This window comes from Symsagittifera roscoffensis, chromosome 3 (genome assembly GCF_963678635.1).
Source record: "Symsagittifera roscoffensis chromosome 3, txSymRosc1.1, whole genome shotgun sequence".
In the NCBI taxonomy this organism is placed as follows: Eukaryota; Metazoa; Xenacoelomorpha; order Acoela; family Convolutidae; genus Symsagittifera; species Symsagittifera roscoffensis.
The window spans coordinates 76,466,351-76,480,954 of record NC_087064.1 but is presented as its reverse complement, the minus strand read 5'-3'; positions in this window follow the sequence as shown (position 1 = coordinate 76,480,954).

The window sequence follows — 14,604 nt, the reverse complement described above, 5'->3', positions numbered from 1 at the left end:
GACAATTTTTATCGAGATTTCGGAATCCATCATTGTTTTCCCAGCTTTCCTCAATTTCACTTTGCTGCCAAGTTTCATTTTCATTTCGTTAACCCTGTCAATCACTATCTTTGATCGCATTGTTACCTTTCGGGTTATTGACAGATATGCTACTTCTCCCCTGTCTTCTTGCGGCGTCATCTTTATAGGAGAGTTTGCCTCACTTTCGTCAGTGGCCGAGTCAACCAGCAACTCGCTCAATCTCCATTCACACTTGTCGAGTTTGTCAAGGACTTCCCGCATTAGTGGTCGGTTGAGACCTATTTTCAAAATAGACTGGGTCCTGTAGCACTGAGCTATTGTCCAGACCCCTTCCATGAAGGCAACTCTGTCCATTCTGCATCCCGTCCTATTTTCATGGTCTCTATGATGCACCTCCCACTCTTCTTTGGGCAACGTTCCCAAAAAAGGTACTCTGGCAGTGCCTTTTTTCTTCTTCTCCTTGGTGATTCCATCAAGAGTTTCTGTTTGGGGTTTTTGGAATTGCTCGGAGAGCTGCTCTCCGGCAAGTTCCGTTTCATTTCCATAAAGGCCGAAGGGGGTTCCAGCGTGGATGTTTCCTCGTCTGCCGGCTCAATCGTCGCTTCCAACGTGTCCCTGCCGTTTTCAAAGTCGCTGAGGAAATTGAAGTCCAGGCTGGTCATCGCTCTTGTCGAAGCCTTATTGTCCTTTTTCTCGGCTTGATCGGGATCCTGTTGTATAGGTTCTTCCGATCAACGGCTTCCTCCCTGCCAATCATATCGTCTTGGATTCTTTCCTGAACTTGAGGGCACTTGCTCTTCATCCCTTGCTCCATCTGGAAATTTCGGTACAACTAGTCTGCCAGCTGACTGATCTTCCTCCTCTCCGTGAATTACCTTGACTTCTTCACAGACGAAGGGCGCTAGCATGGTTCTAGTCTGTAGTGTTCTTCCCACCGTTAATTCTGGTCTTACACTCGTTAAGATTAGGGAGGCTTCTGGTAAGTCAGCCTTGCCTCTCGTGATCATAGGCACTAGATCCGGTTCTGCCCATTCCTCGTCAAATCTCCCAGGCTTCGGAGTCGCTGTATTGTTCATTCGTCTCCTCGCTGCTTCATCCGTGTAGGCAAACTGCGTATACTGCAGCACTGCGGCGTTTCTGCCCACAAAGCACGGTTCCATCATCTCGGAGAATTTGGCTACCCTCCTTTCATTAGTTTCAAAGGCTCTCAGCCTAGGGGTTTGCACTACAGAGTCTGCTCCGAGCATCATCCTTCTAATCAAAGGGAATTCCGGGATCTCTTCTGGCAATCTCTTGTAGTCACCCCAGTTTTTCGTTGCTTCCCTCAATCACTATCTTTGATCGCATTGTTACCTTTCGGGTTCTTGACAGATATGCTACTTCTCCCCTGTCTTCTTGCGGCGTCATCTTTATAGGAGAGTTTGCCTCACTTTCGTCAGTGGCCGAGTCAACCAGCAACTCGCTCAATCTCCATTCACACTTGTCGAGTTTGTCAAGGACTTCCCGCATTAGTGGTCGGTTGAGATCTATTTTCAAAATAGACTGGGTCCTGTAGCTCTGAACTATTGTCCAGACCCCTTCCATGAAGGCAACTCTGTCCATTCTGCATCCCGTCCTATTTTCATGGTCTCTATGATGCACCTCCCACTCTTCTTTGGGCAACGTTCCCAAGAAAGGTACTCTGGCAGTGCCTTCTTTTCTTCTTCTTCTTGGTGATTCCATCAAGAGTTTCTGTTTGGGGTTTTTGGAATTGCTCGGTGAGCTGCTCTCCGGCAAGTTCCGTTTCATTTCCATAAAGGCCAAAGGGGGTTCCAGCGTGGAAGTTTTACTCGTCTGCCGGCTCAATCGTCGCTTCCAACGTGTCCCTGCCGTTTTCAAAGTCGCTGAGGAAATTGAAGTCCAGGCTGGTCATCGCTCCTGTCGAAGCCTTATTGTCCTTTTTCTCGGCTTGATCGGGATCCTGTTGTATAGGTTCTTCCGATCAACGGCTTCCTCCCTGCCAATCATATCGTCTTGGATTCTTTCCTGAACTTGAGGGCACTTGCTCTTCATCCCTTGCTCCATCTGGAAATTTCGGTACAACTAGTCTGCCAGCTGACTGATCTTCCTCCTCTCCGTGAATTACCTTGACTTCTTCACAGACGAAGGGCGCTAGCATGGTTCTAGTCTGTAGTGTTCTTCCCACCGTTAATTCTGGTCTTACACTCGTTAAGATTAGGGAGGCTTCTGGTAAGTCAGCCTTGCCTCTCGTGATCATAGGCACTAGATCCGGTTCTGCCCATTCCTCGTCAAATCTCCCAGGCTTCGGAGTCGCTGTATTGTTCATTCGTCTCCTCGCTGCTTCATCCGTGTAGGCAAACTGCGTATACTGCAGCACTGCGGCGTTTCTGCCCACAAAGCACGGTTCCATCATCTCGGAGAATTTGGCTACCCTCCTTTCATTAGTTTCAAAGGCTCTCAGCCTAGGGGTTTGCACTACAGAGTCTGCTCCGAGCATCATCCTTCTAATCAAAGGGAATTCCGGGATCTCTTCTGGCAATCTCTTGTAGTCACCCCAGTTTTTCGTTGCTTCCCTCAATCACTATCTTTGATCGCATTGTTACCTTTCGGGTTCTTGACAGATATGCTACTTCTCCCCTGTCTTCTTGCGGCGTCATCTTTATAGGAGAGTTTGCCTCACTTTCGTCAGTGGCCGAGTCAACCAGCAACTCGCTCAATCTCCATTCACACTTGTCGAGTTTGTCAAGGACTTCCCGCATTAGTGGTCGGTTGAGATCTATTTTCAAAATAGACTGGGTCCTGTAGCTCTGAACTATTGTCCAGACCCCTTCCATGAAGGCAACTCTGTCCATTCTGCATCCCGTCCTATTTTCATGGTCTCTATGATGCACCTCCCACTCTTCTTTGGGCAACGTTCCCAAGAAAGGTACTCTGGCAGTGCCTTCTTTTCTTCTTCTTCTTGGTGATTCCATCAAGAGTTTCTGTTTGGGGTTTTTGGAATTGCTCGGTGAGCTGCTCTCCGGCAAGTTCCGTTTCATTTCCATAAAGGCCAAAGGGGGTTCCAGCGTGGAAGTTTTACTCGTCTGCCGGCTCAATCGTCGCTTCCAACGTGTCCCTGCCGTTTTCAAAGTCGCTGAGGAAATTGAAGTCCAGGCTGGTCATCGCTCCTGTCGAAGCCTTATTGTCCTTTTTCTCGGCTTGATCGGGATCCTATTGTATAGGTTCTTCCGATCAACGGCTTCCTCCCTGCCAATCATATCGTCTTGGATTCTTTCCTGAACTTGAGGGCACTTGCTCTTCATCCCTTGCTCCATCTGGAAATTTCGGTACAACTAGTCTGCCAGCTGACTGATCTTCCTCCTCTCCGTGATTTAACTTGACTTCTTCACAGCCGAAGGGCGCTAGCATGGTTCTAGTCTGTAGTTTTCTTCCCCCTGTTAATCCCAATTTATGATATGCTGCAGTCAGTCGAGGAATTTTTGTGACTTCGCCGTTCGTCTTATTGTAGGGCCTTAGATTCTAGAGCTTCGGGAATACCTCGATGTGCCCTCTATCCACCTCTCCCATCCTGTCTTGGAAGTGATCATCAAAGTTTATGACGATCATCTCCGGCCCTGACATCTTCGCGAATAACAAGTCCTCACTCATCAATTCTCGTAGTGCGTGTTGCTCATACCATTTAATTAAACTTCCGTCCACTGCTGATATGAGGTTCAGGTGCAACACCGACCTCCTGTAAACCTCCACCTTAACGTCGGGGAACGCAAACGTGACTGCCGGACCGCATAACACTGTCACGAACTCCGTGGCTCCTCTGATCAATGCTAAGTGATCGATCCTCATAGGCAAGCTCAGGTCAGTTAGCAGGGACAAGACCCAAGCTTGAAGTCACACGTCTTCCTCCCTCTGAATAATCTCATCCTCTCCTGTCCCAAAGCGATTCTGCTGCAGCAGATATTGGATAAGGGTATGTCACAGATCTCTTATCTTCGTCCAGGAATCCGTGGGTCGTTTCACGTCGAATTTCCTCACGATCTCCCTCATCTGCTCCGGGTAGCGTGTCAGATTCATCAATCCTCCCAAGTTTCCAGATATTATCGCAATTAACCTTAGAAGTCTTTCTAGTAGCAAATTTTGCACTCCTTCGGTGAGCAGTATCGCTGGTCCTCTCACGAAGTTCTCTGCTCCAAACGTCACGAGCAGGGCTAGTAATTCAACGATCGATACTTCTATCAGATATCGAGAAAGCGATGGGTAAACTTTCGCCAAGAAGGACGCGGTCCATCCGGCGCCTAACCCTTCCAGCATGATGTCAGTCCGGTCAAAGCCTTCTTCTCCCTTTACATTCTGTGTCCAGAAAGCTTCCAGGGTAACTTGGCACACTCTGTTTACGAACTCGGCTGACTTCTCATCAGCATTTTTAGCCAGGTTTACCTCTTTCACCAGGTAGGCATGGATTTTTATGATCATCACTGGGCCTCGCTCGAAAGCGTCCGCGCCCAATGCGGCTATTCGATGGGCCAAGTGCAGCCACTTGTTAGCCTCTGGTTTCGTTCTCAAAACCATCGCTTCCAAGTGAGCTCTCGTCTCCTTGGAATTCTTCCTTCTCTCTACTTCCTCCTTTACTTCCATTCCTCGGAACCATAAGTCGTTTGACATCGCTACGATTACTCGATTGTCATCGTCAATTCCTGTTTTCAGTTTAAGTTGTCGACTGAAGTTGGACAGTTCTAACCCCAGTACCTCGTCTAACACTAACATGTGTAGTGAGTGGGCCTTAAATCGTCGCATCGCATTCGAGATGTCAGACCACACCACGGGTAACTCCGCCCTAAGTGGTCTTAGGTTCTCCATCTCTATTCCGAGATTTTTGGCAGAAATGATCACATCATAATTCCCTTCCGAGAGCAACGCCACCATCGCATATACAACACAGTGCAAACACGGCTCTCGGTGTTATCTTGGAGAAGGCACCTTCTTTCAGGGTGTCCACTACTTCACGCATGGATTCGAGGATACCCTTTATAGCTGGCCATACAGCGTCTTTGGCCGTCGCAGGCTCTCTGAGTCTGCTCAGAAACCCCTACTCTGTAGATGGGCATTCAGGCCCGCAAATACTATCATGATTGGGTTCAATTCCACTTGTCTTTGTACCCCGATGGCCATTGACACCGACTGCAGTAGGTCCAGGTCGACCGCTGCCAACATTATAACTTCGGGCCAAAACAGAGACTTGGAGTTATGTACGAAGTCTGAAATTGCAACTATCATAAACTTTGCTTTTCTCATTTCTGCGCTTTGTCATACGCCTCAAAGATGGTCTCGTCTTTCTTAATCGTCTTCATTCCACCATATCTCTGAACATCGCCTTCTTGAGTCACTTGTTTCGGGTACGCTCTATCTTTTACGTGATCTGGGGGTGCTCGTACCTGCCTGAACATTTTCACGTGTTGTGCTATTGGTGCCCTCGTTATCAAGAATCTACCGGGCCTTTCTTTTCGATTTCCTTCATCATGATTCAGTTTTACAACCTGCAAAGGTCGTGCATTTACTGGACCAGTTGTATTCTTTGAGGGCGGTCCCTCTAAATCAGCAAACCTCAAGGCGGTCGTTGAGCTGAAGTTTATGCCAGCTGCTATCAACCAGTCCACGCCTGCGATCGAGTACAGTCCGTTCACGGATAATCTGCTCCATTTGACATCCTCATAGCATCTGCTGCAAACCTTAGCGTCTGAAGGTTCAATTTCATCAGGTCCTGTTTGTATATATGCCAGGGAGAAGGTATGGGCCTGGAGCACATCAAAGAGCTCCTGTCTGGTCGTCGCTCCTCTCGGCTGGTACTCGTTGTCTCTGATCTTGTCTTTGATCTCGAGGTGCTTGTCGTCTCCGCGGTCGGATTGACATGTCCTAACCTTCGTCTTGGATGAATGGTTCTTTTTATTGGCGCTTCTCCCAATTGATCTTGTACATATGTCCTTTGCCCTGGCTCGCTAGAGCTTTGCGGCCTGTAGGTCACGGCTGAGACCGTTCCCAAATGTGTTTCTAGAATAGGGGGCACAAAGGTTGAAATTGCCGGCTCGTTCGTGGTTTCTTCCTTCTTTAGTACTCCCGTGTCAAAGATCTCGATTTCCATTTCATCCAGGCGCTCTTGGAAGACTCAGTTCAACCAGGCTTGTCCTTCGATACTATCAAAGTGGATCAATTGGTTATTAGTCTGGCCTGATCCATAGCTCTCAGCTCGTGTTCAATGACCATAAGGATCATCCGTCCAGCATTCCGACTCGCCAGATTTCTCAGTATATTGTTCCACCTAATAACTCCTTCATTATGCCTCCTTCCTGTCGATGTCAACGTTTTCGTGCTCATTGGTACGGTGCAGACGGTCAGTAACGCGCACTTGAATTTCTGCAGACTCATTGACACCATCATTGACTCCCATTGTGCCTCTTCCTCATCTGAGCCTCTATATACATTGTTCGTCCCTATTAGGATCAATATGTTAGGGATCCTCCCTGGGTTCATCAGCTGCACCATTCGAAATAGCTGTGCTATCGTTGCACCTCCAAAGACCATCACCGTAGTGATCCAGAAGGTCCTCAGGTTCTGGAGTACTCTCACCAAGCTGTCACCCAGTATCAGATGTGATGTCCGGAGCGGCGCTTGCTTTAGGTTTACTGCTGGGCTCCAAGTCGATCGATTGAAGCAGGCTCGCGAATTCGTCTCCGGAACGCCTGTAAAGTTATACTTCAACTGGTTGTTCTTCTGCACGTCAATCACTCGGGACACTTTCTTCATCGCAATCTCTCGTATCTTCCTGTCTGGGACATTAGAGTTCTTTGCTGGTAACGAATTGTGTCACTAGCTCCTGTTCTCGCCATCGTCTCTTGGGAGAGCTGTACTTTGCCCGTATCATCTATTGTTCCATAGGGTGCAGTCACCCCGGAACCTGGCGCATTCCTATTAGCGACCAATCATCAGCTGTTTTTATCAATTTTCTCACTGTTTGCTTCACGACTGGGTCACCTAGGGTGTAAATTGGGTCCGGAATTGTCACTCGACCAATTTCAGCTGAGAGTCGCGTCTCCGTTGTTTGACTCAACTCGCGAGGCGTCAAAAATTCCATCGGTGACTACCCACGAGGAATACTCCTTGCAGGTATCGCTCTTTCTACGGCTGTTGTCAACGCCAGCCGCTCCGACCGCTCTTTGTACTCTCGCCTCAAGCGCTCGATTTCTTCACCCAGTTTCTTGGTGCAATCTTCAAACAGTCTTTTCCACATGTATCTGTATTCTTCCGTACTGAGCATGGTTTTAGTCATTTCATCCAGCTCCCTTCTGGTTTTCTCCAGTTTTTCTATCGATCCGTTAAGATCTTGCATGGTTTCGTTCGTCTGAACCCCTTCTTCTTCTCTCGCCCTCTTTAGTGCCACAGCTGCTCTCAGTTGTGAACAAGACGGGGCAGCCTCGCTGTACGTCTCCTGATGCATTCTTCTCAGACCAGGCGTAAGCTTGGTTGGCAGAGGCATCTCACCTGGTTGGTAGGTCCCGGAACTTCCCAATCCAGGCTCGTTCGACTAGTCACTTCCTGAGAGAGCCCTGTTTCTCCACCTCATTACCCTCATGTTTGGGCGGTCTAGTACTCCTCTTTCTCCAAATGTGGCTATCAATAAGACTTGCGGTCCCCACGGTTCTCATGCCCTAAGATGTTTATTAAGGCGACCAGCGTCCAGAGCGAAGTCTCAATGCAGAAGTCGACGATAGATCGCATCTATCATCGGTCCTACGTACTCCTCCGCTAGGTCAATTAATTCGTTCAAATCGAAGTTGTCTATCTCGTTAAATTCGATTTGTTTATCAACTTGTTTCAATTGAAAGTCTGATGAACAATTAAATGATCAATCAGGATCTAGAAAAGAGGTCACGAATATCACATTTGTCAGTATTACCCTAATTTTGTAATAAAATTTATTTAAAACAGTCAGATAAAAAGATTTCGATCTTGAAATTTATTAAAATCAGTTTATTGCTAAAGTTTTGGAATTCGACCTAAGCATTGACAGTCCAAACTTTGGATCTATTCCTAAGATGGTCATTTGGTTATTCATGGTCACTAATCCCTTCTTACCCAGTCCTAATAACATAACACCACACATAACATAACAAAACACACATATCACAAACAACACATTTAGTATGACACCTTCCTACATGCAACCTGGACTCCGCCTATACTCAAATAATAATTCTTATGTAAGTAAACTTGTATGTTAGTATCAGAAAAGATTACGTGTATCAGTGCATACAGCTCCCGTGGATGCAGTCGTCCTCTGTTCGGATCGTATACTGGAAGTGAGAGTTCCTTCACTTCCCTATCCACAAGGAAATCTCTCAGTCTCGTCAAGGACAAGACTAGGTTTTCCGCGTCCACATGCTGCTTCTCCATCGCCATCGTCACCAAGAACCATAAGTATTTTCCCGGTATCTGCGATGTTTTTGTATTCTCTCTTAGAATCCGCTGCTGTCCTACAACTCATGTCCGCTGTGATCGCTATCGCACATGTTCTATTTCTAAGTATAAAATCGCTATCTGTCAATATTATGCTACTTGAGTGTTCATTCGGCATGTTGAAATATGACTCAACTACTCTCCATATGTCCGGTTTTCTAGGGTCATTGCCTGTTTCTGCTTCTAGGTCACCTGTCTCTCTTGCTATTCTTAATTTTTTATTGATAATTTTTCAGTGTGGGTAAGTCCTACCCCCACTCCACGGACAAAAATATCCATCGACGTCCCCGTCGATCGCATACCGTATAACAAACCGAAGTTGGACGCAGGAATGAGTAATTGCCCTTCCTGGGCAGCCCAGGAATGATCACCCCTTTCTGTTTTTATGTATTCCATGCTCTCACGATCTACATCTTGAAACATGACACTGGTCTCCTTTGGGTCCGACGTCATTTCGTTCAGCCATTCCAAGACACGCAGATGCGTCAAGTCTTGTTCGTAGGATTGCTGTTGCTCGTCGTCGAATTCTACCTCGGTCGTCATCGATCCACTCCTCGTCGCGGTCGTTGACTACGTCGATGTCTTGCGACACGGTTATTTCTTCTAGACCCACCACTTCTTCCACTATCTTCTTCAGATCTATCCTGTCCGGTACGATATTATCTCCGCATGGATTGTATTTCTTCGTGAGTCTTGTCCTGTTACTCTGTCGAGTCTGTATCGTAAACGGAAGATCTGGTTCCAAATTCTTGGGGACCTCCATTTGTTCGAGTCTTACCAGTCCTCTTCTGCGTAGGGTAAGGTTTCTTCAATTGCTTCAATCACCTCGTTGGGATCCAGGTCCAGTCGTGGAATTGATCATTCCTCTACGACCTCATTCCCATCATTCTTTCCTCTGGTGCCCTTCTCAATGACCTCACTGGCAGCGTCCATCCTCAGATAGTCCCCTTCTTCCATGTCTGCAGGTATACACCAGTCTTCCTTCGACGGGTTGTGTGGCTTAATATTTTCGTAGTGAGTGGAGTCTATAAAAACGTCCCTCCTGGTGCACTTCTGTAATCATGAAGGGTCCCCTCCACTTCTTTAGGAGCTTCTTCGTTCCTTTCGGTGGTATAACGTTTTGAAATACCCATTTGTAGTCTCCTACCGAGTAAGCTTTTGCACCAGCTGCTTTTTTATCGAACCGTTTCCTCTGCCTTGCCTGTGCCTGCGGAGTGTTCTGTCTACACAAATCGTTTAGTTCTTGTTGACGTCTAATCACATCCCTTACGTATACTTGTGGTGATGTTTTCTTCCCTTCATATTTGTAAAATGAAGTCAAGGGTAAAGAATTCTTGTGTCCGGTCAATATCATATGTAGACTAACTCCGGTGGTAGAGTGTTGAGTGCTGTTGTAAGCTCCTATCACCTGTGGAAGGTATTTGTCCCAATCGGTCATGTACCTGGAACAATATACCCTCAGCATCGACACCAACGTCCGATTTTGCCTTTCCACTAAGCCATTCGTCTGGGGATGGTATGTTGTGGAGTGAGCTTGAGCCACCTGTGAGCGTCTCATGAGCTCTTTCGTAAGTTCTCCCACAAAAGCTGCTCCGTTATCCGATTGAAACGTCATCGGACAACCATGTCTCGCTATCCAAGTATTGATTAGATGATCGTAGGTCTCTTGAGCTGAGGCAGTTATGCAGGGCACGGCCTCTGCATACTTCGTGAAGTGGTCTCTCATGGCCAAGACCTGAGTATAGCCACTGTCTGTCATAGATTTTTTTCTGGTGGTCAATCTGCACCACCTCATTGAATTCAGATGACTCGATCGACTGCAAGGGAAATCGCAATTTCTTGGATCCTTGACCTCTTGGCATGACAGACATGCTGTTACCCACTTCTCACATGTCTTCTTCAGTCGAGGCCACTCAAAGCGCTTCAGGATCCTCTGGTATACTTTTTCAGTTCCCTGATGGCTCATCTGATCATGCGACATGAAAAAAAGTTCTGTCTGATAGAGTTGCGGCGACAATATCGCGTTATATTTGTACTGGACTTTATCTTCTTCTCTTCTCTTACAAGCCACGATCCCGTCCTTGTTCAGATGTAACCTTTTTCTTTCTGCATAAAGTACTGTCTCAGAAAACGGTAACTGTCTTCCTCCAGATCACCTTTGTCTGATGTTCCATTTTCGATCCATCTTTTCAAGTTACTAGTCATGCGGTCATTTCTTTGTGCTCTTAGTAAATCTGAGAGTCTGTATCTTGCCTTCAAGTACGTCTTCGTGACCCTCAAATGACTATTCGTTTCATCTGGCTGATGCGTGTCATCTTCCATCTTGACGCACCAAACTTTCGCCAATGGCTCTGTCTCTTGTCTGAAGGGTTGAAGATCAGTCCTGACCACTTTTTTCTGCGGCAACAAACTCATCGATCGTTTCGATACCGCTATTGTTTCTAGATCATCCGCTGCGTTGTCAAAGACTGTTTCGCTACGTAGCAGGTAGCGATCACTGTTAGGGTCTTGATGTAACTCTCTGTCCAGGTCTCTTGCTGGAGTCTCCACTAGCAAAGTGTGTATCTCTAGCTCTGACAAATCTGATCCTGTGCTCGAGTTCCTGTCTGAGTAAGTGTCAATTCCTGAACTGCTCCAGTTGTTATCATTGGAAAAATATGTCGCTGACCATGTTTCTTCTTCGGGATCAGATTTATGCGCTCTGCTCATCCATCTGAACTCCTCGGACAAAATGTTATCCTCCAGGTTTTGTTCCTCACCTTGAAAATATTCTTCTACACTTGACTCCCCAGACAAATTTTCTAGTCCCGGGTCTTGTTGATAATTTCGCCTGTTCTCATCAACAACCTTCTCCCCGGACAAACTTTCTTTCCCCAGGTTCAACCTCTTCGCCCCACTGATCCTGATCCTCAAAGGTGACGGTTTTCCTATGTGTCCCTTCCACCTCTTCTTTCCGTTTGTATGATGTACTTGTCAAGAAGTTTTGAGGTATCGAGGACACTAGTTGCTGAACTATAGTCCTACAATCCCTTTCATTTTCTTTGTGTTGATGGCATAACCTTTACTTTCTCACTGACTGTTAGCAATGCCAGGGCAGCTGCCCACTCGGGGTCATCTCTAGTCACTTCTCTCTCCAACAATTCACCCAGCATCCGCATCACTTGTGGAGTGAACTGCACCGTTTTGTCTTGCAATGAGAGGCTGTTTATTTTCATACGAGAGAGTTCCTGTTGGAACAGGTTCGAACGTAGCAACAGATCCAAAGGTACCGGGTCCTTCTTTGATAAGATTTTTTTTCCGCTGTCTTTTCACCGGTAGCTCGGGGTGTCCCGGAATTGGATGTCCAGATTTATCCAACCATCTCGTAAGGGAAGCGCCTCATAAGTTTCTTTGTTCAGAAACGAGAACCCTTCCTTGACTTCCGCCTGATTGGCTTGCCTCTGTTCAAGTCTTTCATAAAACTCAGTCCTCTTGCTGAGGCTGTCAGCATTCTGGTGTTTATCACGCATCATGTGCTGGATTATCATGTGGTAGCCGTCTTGTCTGACTATCCACCGACCAATATAGCTCTGGTCCGTCTTCAGCCAGGATAACGCTCTAATGTCCACGGGTCACTTAAAGGGAGCGCTCCCTAAGTATGCGCCGTACTTCTCCACGAATGTGACCACTGCAAACATTTCTGCCTTTGGTGCACCATACTTCATTTCAGTGTGTCACTCAACACTTTACTGCCATATGCAATGGGACGGAGAACTGTTCTTCCATTCCATTCCTGCTCCTGATGCAGTATTCCTGAGATGGCTACTACTGATGCATCTGTGTCAAGAACATACATGCCCTTCTCTGTAGACGTGCCTAGCCCTGGCGCTTCGCACATTTCCCGCTTCATGTTCACGAAGGCAGCTTGAGCTTCTTCGTTCCATTCGAACTTCTTTCCTTTGTTGCGCATCAGTTTCTGCATAGGATACACCTTGTCTGCATATCCATTTATGAACTCACGGTAATATTTGGCAAACCCTAGGAAGCTCATGAGTTGTGTGTCCGTCCTGGGAGCCTTCCATGTCAACACATCCTCTACTGCTTCCGGGTGCGACCTTACGCCATGCCTGTCCACCATTCTTCCCAGATACTTGATTGAATCACGAAGGACTTCGCATTTTGATGTTTTGCATTTCAAGCCTGCTCTTTTCATGCAGCCAAAGACTTCATCGAGCCGATCAATGTGGTCTTCCAAGGTGGTTGTTGCAATGACCACGCCATCCACTTAACACATCACAAGGTTCCCGTACTTCTTCGTCACTCTGGTCAAAGCCTGAGCCATCAGTCTTTGAAAAGCGGCCGTGGCGTTGCACAAGCCAAAGGGCATCCTCTTCCTCTGGTACAACCCAATTCACTTGCGAATCCGGTTTTTTCTCTGTACTTCTTCCGCAGAGCAACCTGCCAGAAGGCAGAACCCAAGTCCAGTGTGGTGAAGAACTTGGCGTAACCAAGTTTCGAGAGGCTCTCGTCTATTCGCGGTATCGGGTACGCATCTTTTATTGTCACTGCGTTCAGGTAACGAAATTCGCAACAGAAACTTAGCTTCCCCCCTTCTTCTTGGCCATGACTACCCCGCAAGCCCAAGGCGATTTCGAGGGTTCTTTCATGTCGTATTCGAGCAACATTTCTTTTTCCGCTCGGCACGCTTCCGATTTATGAGGCGTCATTCGTCTTGCGCATTCCCTATGAGGAATGACATTTTCCTCTAATTCTATTTCGTGTTCGACAAAGTTGGAGCAATCAATGTCCGCCTTATGTTTTGAAAATACGTCCGCAATCCGATTTAAAACCGCCCTTAATGATTCAAACCGTCCCTCACCTATTTTCCAACTCATGTGTTCTATCTCCGGCAAAACTGATTTGTCGGATTCTAGTTCATATGACGAGGGGCGTTCCGGAAAGTTCGAGCAGCTCGACAAGCCTTCATCCGTTTCGGGTTTCATTGAAAACAATTTATTAAAAGATTTAAATTCATCAATTCTCTTTAAAATTCTACCCTTATCAGCATGATTCGGGCAGTCTTTCACATCATATCTCTTCAAGTTTTGTGTCTCCTCATAGTCGGTTTTCATCGGCAAAGCGTAATCAAATTTCTTTCCACGCTGGATCGTAACCGTGGTGTCCAGTGTGTTCAACAACACACTGGCTTACAGCCCGTTTTGTGTTACTGAAAAGCTCCGGCCTAAAATTACCGAACTTTGACTATTTGGGTTGGGTACCAAATAAACCTTTTTACTATCACCCAGCAATTTTAAACTTCTCATCCTAAAAATTGCTATTACAGCTTGTCCCGGCTCTAGTTTTATCTTTCTATCCAAAAAAACTGATACCCTGTTTTTGTCTGTTATTATTGAAGTTCCGGACAAAATCGCGGCCCCGGATGAATTGGTCTGAGTCGTCTAAATTCTCAACCAACAGGAATCTCATCCAAAGATCGCTTCCTCCCATGTGAAAGATTGGTATTGGTGTCCTTTCAGCCACGTAGATTGCTCCGCGGTTGGCGGCCGCCAATCTGAGGTTAGTTCGAATAGACCTTCTCTTGTGGAGCCCATTCTTTCCCATGTGTTTATTGGCATCATGCGTACCACTGCTCGTGTATCAAGTAGTCCTGTTACTCCAATTTTCTTCCCATTGCTGTCTAGTAGATGTGCAGTCACATCTGCCTCGTACCCTATATGTACTGCATCTTGCTCCATCATGGCATCATGGCCGATTCCCGATCCTACTGCCCTTAAGTTCTTCCAGACCCAAATAGATTTGGCCCATTTGGTCACTATATGTTGTTACGTACGTCCTAGTGTAGTCAACGTACTTATCCCGTCAACGTTCAACATCACTTGATACGGTCCATTTACTTCCACGTAGCGCCTGTGGAGTTTCTTTGTTCGAGGGCCACCCGTTGTCAACAAAGCTCGCACAGCCCTCGACTCAGTGCGTGGCTCTACCTGTCTCAGATAATCTGCATATGTGTATAATGCATCATAGTGTACTCTGAGGAATCACTTAGGCTCCTGATCTTCTGATGTCTCGCAACTGAAA